This window comes from Meriones unguiculatus, chromosome 1 (assembly GCF_030254825.1).
Source record: "Meriones unguiculatus strain TT.TT164.6M chromosome 1, Bangor_MerUng_6.1, whole genome shotgun sequence".
Classification (NCBI taxonomy): Eukaryota; Metazoa; Chordata; class Mammalia; order Rodentia; family Muridae; genus Meriones; species Meriones unguiculatus.
Window position 1 is genome coordinate 197,522,874 of NC_083349.1, and position 16,378 is coordinate 197,539,251.

The following is a 16,378-nucleotide window of genomic DNA, read 5'->3' on the forward strand; positions in this document are numbered from 1 at the left end:
TTTTTGAATAAACGTTTTCCAACATATATTGCCTCATTTATACCATGCTGATATTTCATTTTATTCATTTAAAATTTTATATTAATTACAGTTTATTCATTTTTTAATCCTAGCTGTAGCCCCCTCTCTCATTCCCTCCCAATCCCACCCTCTCTCTCTCACCTCCTTCAATGCTCTGCTCCATGGCTACTGATAGGCGAGGTCCTCTTCCCCTTCCATCTGACCCTAGTCTATCAGGTCTGATCAGGATTGGCTGCATTGTCTTCCTCTGTGCTTTGGCAAGGTTGCTCCCCACCCTCAGGGGGAGATAGATAGTCCAAGAGCCAGCCACTGAGTTCATGTCAGAGACAGTCCCACTTCCCCTTACTAGTGATGTCACTTGGACACTAAGCTCTCATGGGCTACATCTGTGCAGGGGTTTTAGGTTATATCCATGAGTGGTCCTTCCTTGAAGTATCAGTCTCAGAAAAGGCTGTGTCCAGATTTTTCTGGTTCTGTTGCTCTCCTCATGGAGCTCCTGTCACCTCCAAGTCTTTCTACCTTCCCCTTTCTTTCATAATCCCTGGACTCTGCCCGAAGTTTGGCTATGAGCCTCAGTATCTGCATTTTCAGTTTTTTTCAGCTTGTGTTTTCTTTACTGTTTCTGTTAAAATTTTTTCTTTGTCTTGAGGTGTCTGTTTTTTTCTTTCTTGCACTGTTTGTGTTTTCTTAGATTGCTTCAATTCTTATTTATGGGCTTCTATAATATTAATAAATGCTATCTTCAGCTATTTTTCTTTATCATATTAACACAAGGTTGTTTTTCTTTTTTTCAGGAGCCTTAGTTATGTTGGGATGTTCATGGCCTGCTGTCATATGGTTACTGGGCTTTAGTGGGGATGCACTTTCCTGGCTGTTATTGATTGTGGTTTTACATTGGCATTTGGGCATCCAAATTTTAGAAGACAATAATTCTAGGTTTTGGAGTCTTTTCTTGTCTCTTTTAAGTAGATGTTTTGTTCTTTGGTTTTTACTTAATCTGGTTCTTAGGAAAGTGTGGTTGCTGTGTCTTTTGCTATAGGATTTTTTTTTTAGTGATATTGATAGTTGTGGCTATGGTGGAGTCCATTTAAAATGTGTCTAGATATTAGGATTTGACACTTAGAGATGGGGATGACATAGGAGAAAGAAGCTTCTGAGGGGGCCCACAGGAGGGAGGAAATCAGAGTGTTCTACCAGAATCTGTTTAATCTTGTGAAAATGGGAGCAAAAGAGTGGAAAAGGGCAGCTTGTTGTCTTCTTCAGACCTTGTAATTAGAATGTGCTGAAAGACAGACATGATATATACTCACTTATAAGTTGATATTAGATATATAATATAGGATTGTACACCTAAAGAAGCTAGTACAAAGGAGGACCCTGGGTAAGATGCTCAATTCTCATTCAAGGCAAATGTGATGGACATTGGAAGAGGGCAAAAAGAGGGACTAGGACAGGAACCTACCACAGAGGGCCTCTGAAAGACTCTACCCAGCGAGGTATCAGAACAGATGCTGAGACTCATGGCCTAACTTTCGTCAGAGTGCAGGGAATCTTATGAAAGAAGGGGGAGATAGAAAGACCTGGAGGGGAAAGGAACTCTAAAGGAGATAAACAAAACAAAAAGAAATCTGTGCCCAGGAGACTTTGCAGAGAGCAATACTCCAACCAAGGACCACACATGGAGATAACCTAGAACCCCTGCACAGATGTAGTCCATGGCATCTCACTGTTAAAGTGGGTACCCTAGTAATGGCAACAGGGACTGTCTCTGACATAAACTCAGTGGCTGGCTCTTTGATCATCTCCCCGTGTGTGTGTGTGGGAAGCCTTACCAGGCCACAGAAGAAGACAATGCAGACAGTTCTGATGAGATCTGCTAGGCTAGGGTCAGATAGAAAGGAAGGAGGACCTCCCTCTCAGTGGGCCGCTGGAGGGGCACAGAGGAGAAGAGAGTTCTCAAAAGAGGTATATTGAATGTTGGGGAGACACTTAAAGAAGTGATCACCATCCTTAGTCATCAGGGAAGCGCAAATCAAAATGATTCTGAGATTCCATCTTACACTGACCAGAATTGAGAAGATAAAAAACTCAAGTGATAGCACATGCTGGAAAGGATGGGGAGAAAGGGGGAGCCCTCTTCCATTGCTGGAGGGAATGTAAACTTGTATAACCATTTTGGAAATCAAACTGGCACTTTCTCAGAAATCCCGGACCTTAAGGCCCAGCTATAGCACTCTTGGGCATATATCTGAAAGTTACTAAATCATATAAGAACATTTGCTCAACTATGTTCATAACAGCTATATTTGTAATAGCTAGAAACTGGAAACAACTAGATGTCCCTAACCCAAAGAATGGATACAGAAATTGCGGTATGGGGCTGGAGAAATGGCTCAGTGGTTAAGAGCACTGGCTGCTCTTCCAGAGGTCCTGAGTTCAATTCCCAGCAACCACATGGTGGTTCACAACTGTCTATAATGGTATCTAGTGCTCTGTTCTGTCATGCACATGTATATGCAGATAAAGCTCTCATATGCATAAATAAATATGTTAAAAAGAAATTTCAGTACATTTGTACAATAAAACAGTACTCAGCTATTACAAACAAGGAAATCATAAAATTTTTAAGCAGAAGCAGAAAGATATGCATGGAATATACTCAATTATTAGTCGATATTAGCCATATAATATAGGAAAAACATACTAGAATCTACAGACCTAAAGAAGCTGGACAACAAGGTGGACCCTAGGAAAGAGGCTTAATTCATCATGGCAGAAGAGGCAGAAAGTGTTTAAAACCAGAGATAGTAGGTGATTCCAAGGAAACAGGTTTTGTCCAGACAGAACATGACACTTCCACATGTGAATTCCCTTGTTATGACAGTATGCATGAAAACTCCAGAAGACAAAGTGGACAGAATACCAGCAGGGAGGAGAGGGAAGAGGTCGAAGAACCCCACATCTAGCTGAAGAGATATTGGCCACAGATGGCTTCAGGGGAAAGGACATATCTTTCTTCAAGGGTTTTGAATTTTAGAGGCTATCCATGCTTCTGTTAATCCCTCAAAACCAGGCACACACCGATTTACTAAGTAGACATAAGTGGCGTGTTTGTCTGTTTGTACCATGTGTGATTTGGAGAGAGCAGTGGAGGCAGGTTAGGAAAGGTATTGTAAAGGAAATAATGGTAGATGAACTCGAGGAAAACACACATAAAAGTTTACAATACTCAAAGAAATATTTAGGTAGTAAGTATTCTAAATCTTAAAAAAATTAACTTATTTTTGGCCAGGGAAGCCATTAACGTCTGGTAAAAAACAAAAAAATAAAAATTCCAAAAAACCAAAAAGGATGTTCTCTATCTCCTCAATCTGCCTCAAAATTTCTAGCATCTTCACCAGCCATGAAAAAGGACACACAATGCCTTCTCAAAACACTTTTTTCTCTTTAGAGATGTTAAAGAGCAACTCTTAATTATGTTTGCTATTTAGCAACTGGAAGTGGTCCATAAATGATTTGAATCCCAAAGCCAGCCTTGTCTTTGCCACTGATGGTGAAATGGAAATTACAGCTCTGGAGGGAGATGAGGTCACAGAGTCACAGACCTCAGGCTTTAGTTGACTCCTACAGCACTGCTTATTAGTGAGTCTGGGGTGTGCCCAGTGAACCCACCATCCTGCAGAGGCAAGAAGCCGGTGAGTATGCTGAATTTTAGCCTGAGCTACAGAGGCAGCAAAGAAGTTAGGCCTGCATAATTGTTCATTTCTAGTATTAGAAATCTGGGGAATAAACAGATCTGTGGAACAGAGAGAGAATACACAGAACAATTCCACAGCTGAGATGTGATAAAAGATAATCACACCTAATGGTTTTCTAGTCCCTGCTGTTTCTTCCAGTAATGTAAGTCCCTGACTGAGGGCAACTGTGCTTATCAGCAGGGAATGAACTCCATCTGTGAAGGCGCTGAAGGACTGTGGCAGTAAGTCAACGTGATAATTTACCTTACCTAACATGATGTGTAGACTATCTTTGCAGTGTGAGTTTTATATTTGAAAATACCATATTTTCACCTCCATAGGAAATGCATAAGAACACAAACCTGGAAGTTATAGCACATGAAACTTTCTGGAAAAAGAGGTGTTAGCCCATGACAGGTCAGTATCCAAGTGAGTACCCTAGTAAGGGGAACAGGACCTGTCTCTGACATGAACTCAGTGGTTAGGTCTTTGATCACCTCCTCCTTAGGGGGGAGCAGCCTTACCAGGCCATAGTGGATGATTATGCAGCCAGTCCTGAGGAGATCTGATAGGCTAGGGTCAGATAGAGGGGGAGGAGGACCTTTTTTATGAGTGGACTTGGAGAGAGTCATGGGAAGAGATGAGGGAGGAAGGGTAGGTTTGGGAGTAAATGAGAGAGGGGGCTGTAGCTGGGATACAAAGTGAATAAACTCTAATTAATATAAAAAATTAAAATATATTTATTATAAATTATTCACATTGTATCCCCACTGCAACATCTCCTTGCAGTCCCACCTACCCTTCCCCTCTCCCTCTATGCCCTTTTCCTATTCCCCCTGATAGGTGAGGACCTCCTTCCCTAGACTATCTGGTCTCATTAGGGCTGGCTGCATCATCTTCCTCTGTTGCCTGGCAAGGCTGCACCTTCCAAAGGGATGAGTGCAAAGAGCCAACCACTGAGTTCATATCAGTGACAGCCCTTGCACCCATTACTAGGGAACCCACTTGGAAACTGAGCAGCCTACCAGCTTCCTCTGAACAGTGGGTCTAGGTCCTTTCCATGCATGGTCCTTGGTTGGAGTATTGGTCTGTGCAGACCTCCTGGGCCCAGGTTTTTTGGTTCTGTTTTTCTCCTTGTGAATTTCCTGTCACCTCCAGTTCTTTCAACCTCCCTCTTCTTCCATAAGTTTTCCAGCACCCAAAATATGTCTCACCATTCAATAAGGACATTTGCTCAACTGTTTTCATAGCAGTTTTTTCTGTAATAGCCAGAATCTGAAAACAACCCAGATGTCACACCTCGATGGAGAAATGGATACAGAAAGTGTGGTACATTTATACAATGGAATACTATCCTGCAATTAAAAACAGGGAAATCATGAAATTTGCAGCCAAATGGTGGGAAGTGAAACATTGTGAGTGAGGTAACCGAGGAGCAGAAGGACACACATGGTATACACGCACTTATACATAGACATTAGCCATATCATATAGGATAAACATACTAAAATCTATAATCCTAAAGATGCTGAACAACAAGGGGGACTCTAGGGAAGATGCTCAATCCTCATCCCGAAGGGCAAACAAAATAGATATGAGAAGTAGGAGAAGACCAGTAACAGGACAGAAGCCTTCCACATAGGACCGCTGAAAGACTCTACCCATCAGAGTACCAAAGGAGACAGAGAGACTCAAAGCCAAACTTTGGCTAAAGGTATTCTTTTTTTCCCTACCCTTATTAGTTATAGGTACTTTACCTAGGTTTGTATGAATGACAAGGGGTGAAAGGATGGCTTGAAAACTTCCTCTTGCACTTGGAAAGGTAACAGTATGTGTATCAGCAATGACAGCCAGGACCAAGGGAATCCTGAGTTATCTCCCCTGGTTCCATTATGCTCCATGGCTAAAAGCAACCTGATGCAATGCCTTCCTTCACTATTTCTTGTTGTTGATTGAAAACAAGGCTTTATGCAGGGCTGAGCTCTACACTTCAGTTATAATTGCCTCAAACTTAGTTTGTTATTTCAGTTCGGACAATGTTAAAGTGTACACAAATTTCTGATTCCTTTTTACATATCTCACATTCATCATTGCTATTTGAATGTATTATACGTTTTATTTATGATGTATTTATCAATATAATAAGTACTATGTATACTCAGAATGTTAAAGGAGATATTTTACTAAGTTAACATTCTTTTTATGCTTTTCACCATACAGTTCCTGTGCATATTTTGAAGAATAATGGCGTTAGTTATTAACTTGTAGTTACCAATGCAGCCTTTTCCCATGCCATCAGAGCAATGCATATTGAAGGTGAAGTTATAACATCACTTCTATCTTTTGTTTGTGAGATGAAACTGGCAGATAGGACAGTTTTCTGTCAGAAGAGATCATATTTAGAACACTTCAATTTTAGTAATATCTCAGAAGCCTTATTGGCATTTCACATTTGCCTATGAAATAAACCTTTATTTCAAAATCAGAAAATATTTTTACAAAGATTTTTTAAAATCTCTTTTATTTTGTGTGCCCTTTTTGTCTCCTATTTTTACAAGCTGTGAGCATCTGTGCAGTCTTCCAGCAGAGGAAAAATCTCACAACACTTAGTTCATGGTGTCCAACCACAGATGTTAGCATGGTGGCAGCTTGGCTTCTGGTGCATGGTGACCTCGGCACATGCCCACCCAGCTGGCAGCAGCAACCACCTGTGCACCTCCCGCATGAGGCCATGAGGCCTTCAGAGACTGGAACAGGTAGGCGTACTCCTGTCTTGTGTGACAATTAATTGATCCTGAGCTATCACTGGGCTTGTGCAGGTGATCTGCAGGTCAATGCTCCCATGATTGTTACTAGGGGATGTAAAAGGTAAACTAACTTTTGTGTTAATTCTTAAAATTGGGATGACTGTTCCTCTGGCTCTTATAATCCACCTGCCTCTTCTACTACAGTGTTACCTGAGCTCATATGCAGGAGTATTGTAGCTGGATCAGCTGGGGCTTGGCACCACACAGGCACTAGTGTCTGAATTTCTGTCAGCTAGGAGTTTTTCTAATCACCTTTTTTTTTGCAAGGAGAATTTTTTCCCAAGTGTTTAGAGCTACAATAAGGTTTGGTGAGAGGAGGAGAAAATAGTCTTTCTTAGGGAAGAGATGACAAGTGGTTATCCTGTTTGAAATGGTGAAGACTGAAATCATGTAAATACAAAGGACATCATACAGACTGAGCAAAGATCCCTAGAATACATATAGAGGCAAACAAGCAGAAAAAACAGGTCAGGTCATGCCAGCTCCTAGGATTGCTCAAGGAGTCTCATAGACCCATGCATATTATGAAAAGTAATGCACTGGCAAAGTGGAATCTGCTGAGCCCACAATATCTCTGGAACAACTAAGAAAATGTATGTCTTTTGATAAGATGCTCTTGAAAAGTGAACTCACAAAACTGGGAATTAAGGTGGCCAAAGAGCTGAGTGCAGCTGACAGTGATGAATCTATAGTCCTCCTGCTCCTTCTGAATCAGCAGGCCTCCAGCGCAAAGGTCTTGCCTGATGTCTGTGTACTCTCACAACAGGGCGATATGCAAAGAAACAGGTAAAATACTCAATAGAACTGACCCTAGACCCCCACAAACTAGCCCTCAGCATGGAGCCACCGCCTCTGAGGCCTGTATTGTTGCCCTGTTGGGAGAAGCAGAGCACAGAACAGTGGTCTGTGAGGACTGTGAGGGCTGGGAAGCGAATATCATAGGAGCTGATGATGTGAAATCCCCCAAAACATCAATAAAAGTATTATATTTACAGAAAAACATGGAGCAGTCCCAGAAACACACTTCCTAGGTGACAGTTGCAAGGAGGAGTGAAAAAGAAGGAGTTTAACAGAATGATATAATTTTCAGCTGAGTTTGGAGAACAGGGCAGTTCACTTTGCCATGGAACTTCTCATGAAAGAGATAAAAGTGGGGTGAGGAAGGTATCAGTTTCAGGTTAAACAAAAGATAGCTCCAGCTGAGAACAGGAATATTGTGAATCCTATTATAACTTTCTTATTAGTTATATTTTAAGTTTAGATAAGATATACCTTAATAATCAATATATTCAAGATTTTTGTTGTTATCAAAATTATCCTCCTCTACATTATATCTAGCAAATATAAGCGCGTACTGGAATATTCTTTGTTAGTGTATGATTTCACCTTTTTACTGTTTTTTGTAGGCTAACTCTATATTATCCTGAATGATGCATCTTCTGTGAAACTTGATGGCTCTCCTTCCATCAATATTTTCACTGAGGTATTGAGCAGTATCACAGTAACATACATGGAACCTGAGTCCTTTGTCAACATTTGTAGGATAATATTCTACAATAGGTGTAGGTTGGCCTCGAATAAATGAGCTTAAAGGACTCAGTTTCAAAACTCAAGAAGCTCTATGGATTCAAAATATCCTCTTCTTCCACAAACTACGTCTGTTTTTATTCATTTGGATCGAAAAATATCCAGAGCTGTAACCTTAAGAAAATTGTGTAGAATCCCAGTATGGACTTCTGGAATCTGATATTCCGAATTATTTTTTTTATCACAAAGTATTATTGGAATTCAGGGAAATTTGTCTTTTATATTCTACTATCTGCTCCTTTACTACAGAAAACACATATTAAAGCCCAGAGATTTGATTCTCCTGCACATAATGGCAGCCAATGCCTTGGTCATTCTCTCCTTTGGAGTGCCTCATACCATGTCAGCTTTTGGGGTGAAGCAGTTTTTTAAAGATTTTGCTTGTATGTTCTTGATGTACATCCAAGGAATTAGCAGGAGTGTGTCCATTGGCACCACCTGTGTTTTGAGTGTTTACCAGGTCATGAAAATCAGTCCCAGGGAATTCTGTTGGGAGGATTATAAACACAGAGCTGCCAAGTACATTGGCTTCTCTATTTCTGTCCTCTGGGTCTTCCCTATCTTGATAAATTTAATTTTCTTTATGAACTCATTTATCAGTATGAACAGTAAAAATGTGACAAGAATACGAGATTATGGATACTGCATTGTTGTAATCCATGATGAAATCAATGAGTTATTGTATGCAGTATTGGTGATGCGCCCTGAAGTCTTTCTTTCTGTGCTCATTGCCTGGTCAAGCATGTCAATGATTATCATTCTGTACAGACACAAGCAGAGGGTTCAACACATCCGCAGCACTCATGGTTCCAGCAGAACCTCCCATGACTCCAGGGCCACCAAGAACATCCTGCTCCTAGTTTCCACCTTTCTGGCTTTTTATACTCTCTCCTCCGTCTTAAGAGGCTGCATTGCTCTTTTTCATAACCACAGTTGGTGGCTGGTGAACATCAACCCTATCATTTCTCTGTGTTTTCCATCATTTGGACACTTTGTTCTTATGAGTCCTTTCTCAATTTTGTCCAGGTTATGTGATCTGAGTCCAAAGTAAAAATGTTTAATCTTATTTTATTAAAATGATGTTCATTATGATCCCGAGTGTTTTACTTACCCCTTACTGTTTAGAGCTCAAACAGAAAGTTAAGCAGGCAGCACCTTGTCTTTTTAAGATTAACAACATGAGTGTTGTGGTTTTGTCAGCTGGTGGAATTAGAAGTCTACAGGAGCTGATCATAGCGTGCATGGCTCATTGTACACTTAAGTCTTTCTCCTAGAGTCTTCCTCTTGCTATTCTGATGTGCAAAGGAACTAATAATTAAATCCCCTGCCTTGTCGGCCTTTATCCTATCAGGCCATCTTGAGTGCTTGCTTATTTCACTGAGACCTTGAATGTCCTTAATTCTAACTACAAGGAAGACTGAAACCATAGCTAGCCGGGAACTTTTACTCTGTGAGACCCTGCTCCAGTCACCACTGCTTCCTCCTGCACACATTCCAGAAAACTCCACTGGGAATAACTTCCCAGAAATTCCTGTTGGTTTGCTCTGGACCTTTAGCAACAGTTCTCTCAAACATTTGCCGAGAAGAAAACCACATTTGCTATCCGCATAGCAAAACAAAACCACACCATTCTTATGTATTGTACCTTGTACCAAGATCAATTTTAAATCAATAATTGTTTTGATGTTATCTTAAATTTTCTGTGCTAGTATTTCATTGAGAGTCATACATCTATACTCTACAGGGAAATTGATCTATAATTTTCTCTTTTGATGTTTTTTTTTTCTAATTTTTAACATCTGGGTATTCTTGGTTTTTATCAAAAAGGAATGAAACTGAACTTTCAATTTTGTTTTTTTCACTGCTTTGAGTATTAAACGTATTGGTTTTTAGAAAGTCCAGCAGAATTCTGCTGTGGATCCATCTGGACACAGTACTTTTTAGGTGAAATATTTTCGAAATTACTGCTTCAGACTTTGTAATAAATTTTGTTGCCATAATTTTATCTATTTATGTTCAGGTTTGCGGTTTTGTTATATGCTTTGACTGTTTTTATGCCAATGTCAAGTTTATGTTTCATTATGCTTCTTTAGTGTACTTTGATGTCAAGCATAGTAATCTCCCATGTTCTTTTTTTTTTTCAATGCAGTTTATTCAGGAACCTTGAACAATCATCTGACCCTGGGGAAAGCCAGCCCACAGCTTAAATAGCCTCTGGGTAGCCAACCCCAGCATGCCACGTGGGCAATGCAGATAGGTCCACATACATGGAAGCAATCCAGATCCTCAGCCTTAGCCAAATATGGAGTTGTTCGTGACAGAGAGCACTCACCATCGGGAAGGTGGAAGGCGGAAACCAGCTCCATCTTTAAGGCAGGGCATTACGCAGCTCTCTACAGTTCCCCCTTTTTGTTTTAGACACATCAGGCAAGAGTAGAGGTCTGATCTCTGATATTAGAAATAAATTGGGACTTTGTATTGATGTTCATTTAGGTGTCATCCACCCAAAGTGCATCAGACCGGTCAGATACCTTTTTCTCAGAGGCAGGACCTGGGGCATCAACCCGCATGCAATCAGACATGCTCTTCTCTGGGTCCAAAGCGGCTGAACCTGAGTGCAGTGCTTAGCCTCGCATCCTGAGCATAACATTTCAGCTTTTTATGGTAGCCATCCATGCTTGGGGAGACTGTCCTGCTTCAATGGCTGTAAAGGCCTGAATGGTCATGGCTGCATTATGCTGTTGTGAGACTCTAATCTTGCATACATACCACAGGCAAACCAAGGAGGCCAACACCAGAAGGCCTGCTAACGCTCCCATGCCTGCCCATTCCTTCAGATGATTCATGGCTGCAGCAATCCATGATGATAATCCTGTGGCTAGTCCTGCGTCCACTCTGGTAGAATTTACCGTGACAATGGCCACTCTCAGCTGCTCCATCGTAGTATTGAATTCTCCAGTCCAATTACCTAAAATATAGCTAGACAATTGTTTAGACAGATTTGCAGCACAGGAAAAATTCTCATGTTGTATGCTAGTGACTCAAAGTCCAGCATATTTTCATTGACAGCCAAGTTGAGCTATTTGCCATAGGGTATCAATTTGCTCCTGCACGAGGTCAATCCTCTGATTGAACACCGTCAAGCATCCTTTTAGTTGAGCATTAATTCCTTTTTGTACATCTGAGGCATGAGCTACATTGGCTAAAAGGTTATTCAAGGTCTGAGCAGTCTGCACAGTATGACTCCTGGCTAATGCCGTGGTGGTAGCTCCAACAGCCGCCAATGAGATGGCAGTAACAATGGTGGCTGTAATTCCAAGATCGCTTTTCTGTCTGAAGAGAGTCATAGCGTGAGGGGCATCAATGGGCACAGGCACCCAGCGAGGCATGTGAGTAACCAGCTAGCAAATTTACTAGCATTCCAGCATTGGGCAAAAAAGCAAGTATCATTACCACAATTACTTGGCTCTATCTGGCTAATAATGAATAGAAATGGGGGATATAAACAAACAGGTGTGGGCTTATAGGAAATATTATGAGAAGCCTTATCCCCCTCGTTGGAACATCCTGCATCAGTTCTAAACTTCTAGAACTAGCAGTGATGCTGCCCGAGGTCTGAGTAGGTTCAGGAGACCATTGCCCCCAGGGGCTAGACGTGCTCCATGTAAATTGACTAACTCCATGTTTTCCTCCACTTTTGAAAGTCATTTAAGGTTCTTAAATTATTTTTTTCCCTTTTTTAAAATTTTTCATCAATTACATTTTATTCATTCTGCATTCCCCCATAAGCCCCTCCCTCCTCCCCTCCCAGTTCCACCTTCCCTCCTCCCTCTGCATGCATGCCACTCCCCAAGTCCACTGATAGGGGAGGTTCTCCTCTAGTTTCTGATCTTAGTCCATCAGTTCACATCAAATTGGCTGCATTGTCCTCTACTATGGCCTGGTAAGGCTGCTCCCCCTCAGGAGGAGGTGACTAAAGAGCAGGCCAGTCAGTTCATGGCAGAGGCAGTCCCTCTTCACATTACTATGTAACCCAATTGGACTATGAACTGCCCTGGGCTACATCTGTTCAGGGGTTCTGGGTTATCTCTATGAATAGTCCTTGGTTGGAGTATGAGTCTCTGGCAAGTTCCCTATGTTCAAATTTTCTTGTTCTGTTGCTCTCATTGTGGAGACCCTGTCCTCTCCAGCTCTTACTATTTCCCAGTTCTTACCTAAAATTCCATTCACTCTTCCCAACAGTTGCCCATCAGGCTCAGCATCTGCTTTGATAGTCTGTAGGGCATAGGCTTTCAGAGGCCCTCTGTGGTAGGTTCCTAGGTTGTTTCCTGTTTTCTTCTTCTTCTGATGTCCATCCTCTTTGCCTTTCTGGATGGGGATTGGACATTTAAGTTAGGGTCCTCTCTCTTGCTTAGTTTCTTTAGATGCATAGGTTTTAGTGGGTTTGTCCTATGTTGTATGTCTATATGAGTGAGTACATACCATGTGTGTGTCTTTTTGCTTCTGGGACAACTCACTCAGGATGATCCTTTGCGGCTGGAGCTGCAAGCAGGCGTGTCCTAGCCACTTTCCCATGCTGATCCGTGGGTACCTGAGACTGGGAGTCCCAGTCATGGTGGGACCCCATGGGGAAGCAGGGTTGCAGGTCTGATCGCAGGTCACCCAATCTTTCCCCAGAAGGTCTCTGCCGCCATCACAGCCGAGCTCCTGTCACGTGCAGAGAGCTCTGCGCTCAGCTCAGCTGTACAGACAAGCTGCGCGCCCCAGTACAACAGGGACTGGGAACCCCTGTCCGGAGAGGACCCCACAGAGAAGGAAGAAACCGTGCTGCTGGGGTCACCTAGGGAAAGTCTAGCAGACTGCAGATTGCAAACAGACAGAACTGAGTGCCCCAAGACACCAGAGCAGTACTCACCCGCCACAGATTACCACAGCTGATCACTAAATTTACAGCAAGAAACCCAGAAGGAGGGTAGCTGTCTCCAGGACTTCTCTGGGTGAGAGGAGAGCCCTCTTGACTAATCAGGACCACAGATACCACCCAGGTCTCTATGCCTGAGGTGAGCTGTAGCAACTCCTGAAAAACACCAGACATCCAGTGACTATACCCAAAAAGCTGGGAAGGCTTCCTTGAGGAAAAACCATCTTCCTGCCAAAGGGATTCTCTCCACTACAAGAGTCCAGGAACAACCAGAAACTAAATTCAAACAACTAAGATAGCCCAATGGGTAGAGGACAGCGTAAAAGTTCAACCAACAAAAGCCAGAGCATTATGGCATCTCCAGAACCCAGTTATCCAGGGGCAAATAGCCCTAGACACCCCAGCATAAATGAAATTCAAGGAGACGACCTAACATCTATGCTCAAGAAGATGATAACAGAGGAAACAAATAAAATACGAAAAGAAATAGAAGAAGCGGAAGCCAAACGGTATGTGGCCTTTAAAGAGGAAATGCTTAAATCACTGAATGAAATAAAAGAAACAGTGGATTGTTCAAACAAACAGCTGAAGGAATTGACGGAAAAAACATGAAAATATAGTCAGACAGGGGAAGGAAACCAACAAAATAGCTCAAGACCTGAAGATAGAATTGGAAAAATTAAAAAGAACACAAATGGAAGAAATGGTGGAGAGAAAGAATTTAGGGAAGAAAGCAGGAACTACAGAGGTTAGCATAACCAATAGGCTACAAGAAATGGAAAAACGAATCTCAGGTGTGGAAGATATAATGGAAGAAATAGATGTATCTGTCAAAGAAAATGTTAAATCTAAAAAATTCCTGACACAGACCATCCAAGAAATTCAAGACAACATAAAAAGACAAAACCTAAGAATAATAGGAATAGATGAAAAAGAAGATTCCCTGCACCAAGGCCCAGAAAATATTTTCAACAAAATCATTGAAGAAAATTTCCCCAACTTAAAGGAGAGGCCAATAAGAATACAAGAGGCCTATAGAACACCCAGTAAATTAGACCAGAAAAGAAAATCCTCCCGCCACATAATAATCAAAACTGTAAGTATACAGAACAAAGAAAAAATACTAAAAGCTGCAAGAGAAAAAGGCCAAGTAACATATAATGGCAAACCCATTAGAATCACACCTGACTTTTCAACAGAGACTGTGAAAGCCAGAAGGGCCTGGACAGATATCATGCAGACCCTAAGAGAACACAGATGTCAGCCCAGGCTACTATACCCTGCAAAACTCTCAGTCCTCATAGACGGAGAAAACAAGATATTGAATGACAAAAACAAATTTCAACAATACCTACAAACAAATCCAGCATTACAGAAGACACTGGAAGGGAAAATACAACCCAAGAAAGGTAGCTACATTCAAGAAAACACAGGAAATAAATAACCCCACTACAGTAAAACAAAAAGCAACCAAGCACACAACCTGATGACCACAGCCAACAGCAAATTCAAAGTATCTAACAGCCACTGGTCATTACTCTCTCTCAATATCAATGGACTTAATTCTCCAATAAAAAGACACAGACTAACAGAATGGATGCGTAAACAAAACCCAGCAATCTGTTGTATACAAGAAACACACCTAAGTCACAAAGATAGACATTACCTGAGGGTAAAGGGATGGAAGACGGCTTTTCAAGCAAATGGACGCAAGAAGGAAGCAGGAGTAGCCATTCTAATATCTGATAAAATAGTCTTTCAACCAAAATTAATCAAAAGAGATGGGGAAGGACACTTCATACTCATCAAGGGAAAATTCCACCAAGAAGACATCACAATCCTGAACATCTATGCCCCAAATACAAGGGCACCCACATTTGTGAAAGAAACATTGATAAAATTTAAAGCACATATAGATCCCCACACATTAAGAGTGGGAGACTTCAACACCCCACTCTCAACAAAGGACAGGTCAACAAAACAGAAATTAAACAAAGAAACAATGTCCCTGACAGAGGTCATGAATCAAATGGACCTAACAGACATTTACAGAACCTTACACCCAAACACAAAAGAATTTACCTTCTTCTCAGCACCTCATGGAACCTTCTCCAAAATAGACCACATAGTTGGTCACAAAGCAAGCCTCAACAAATACAGGAAGATTGAAATAATCCCTTGTATCCTGTCGGATCACCATGGAATAAAGCTGGACCTCAGTAACAACAGAAATAGCAAAAAGCCTACACATACATGGAAACTGAACAACTTGCTACTAAAAGACAGCTGGGTCAGGGAAGAAATAAAGAAAGAAATTAAAATCTTCCTAGAACTCAATGAAAATAAAGACACAACATACCCAAACTTGTGGGACACAATGAAAGCAGTGCTAAGAGGAAAGTTCATAGCACTAAGTGCCTTCAAGAAGAAATTTGAGACAGCGCATTCAAGCAACTTAATGGCTCACTTAAAAACCCTATAAAAAGAAGAAGCAGACACACCAAGAAGGAGCAGATGGCTGGAAATAATCAAACTCAGGGCTGAGATCAATCAATTAGAAACAAAGAAAACAATTCAAAGAATCAATGAAACCCAGAGCTGGTTCTTTGAGAAAACCAGGTTTGTTCTTAAACCTTAGGAGTGCTTAAGGTATTTGTAATGTTTTGTGATGTCATACTAATACTAGTTATTTTTCTTTCTTTTTTTTTGTTTTTCTTCTTTTATTTGATTTTAAATGTTTTATTTAATTTTAAATTCAAAATGCAGTGTATTAAACACTGTTGTGGTATTGAGAGATCCAATTGCACTTTAAGGCACACGCTGAGCAAACAGCGAGGGGTATTAAAAACCCCCAGAAATAGATTACATAATGCTTTATTGACCTTAAATTTCTTTAATGTTTATTAACAACAAACAACACCTGTGCAAAGACACTGTGTTATAGAATAAACTGCTGAGTCATTTCAGCCTATATATTTCAAATATACCCTAACTTCACAATGGAGAATAGGGAATGTGTTATGCTGGGGAAGAGGCTTTGCTTATGTTCATACAGGAGAAGAGAAATTATGGGTTCCTTCAAAACTAATAAAAATCAGATATGACAGAGGAAGACCACCTGAAGACCTTGACCACTCAAAAGAAGAGAGAAATCAGGAAGATCAAACAGAACAGGTAACATAAGTTTATAATCCCTTTACCTGGGAACAACTCTCAAACTGAATGACACATAAAAAATGTCTCCAGCCAGAACTCCAACAATATATGGCCAATAAGTCCTTGGATACAATATCTTCAAGATGTAT

At 41.0% G+C, this 16,378-nt stretch overlaps 1 pseudogene; it reads left to right on the forward strand.

The window, feature by feature from the left end:
* Positions 1-8,293: 8,293 nt before the first annotated feature.
* Positions 8,294-9,203, forward strand: LOC110544458 (vomeronasal type-1 receptor 2-like; annotated as a pseudogene).
* Positions 9,204-16,378: the final 7,175 nt, after the last annotated feature.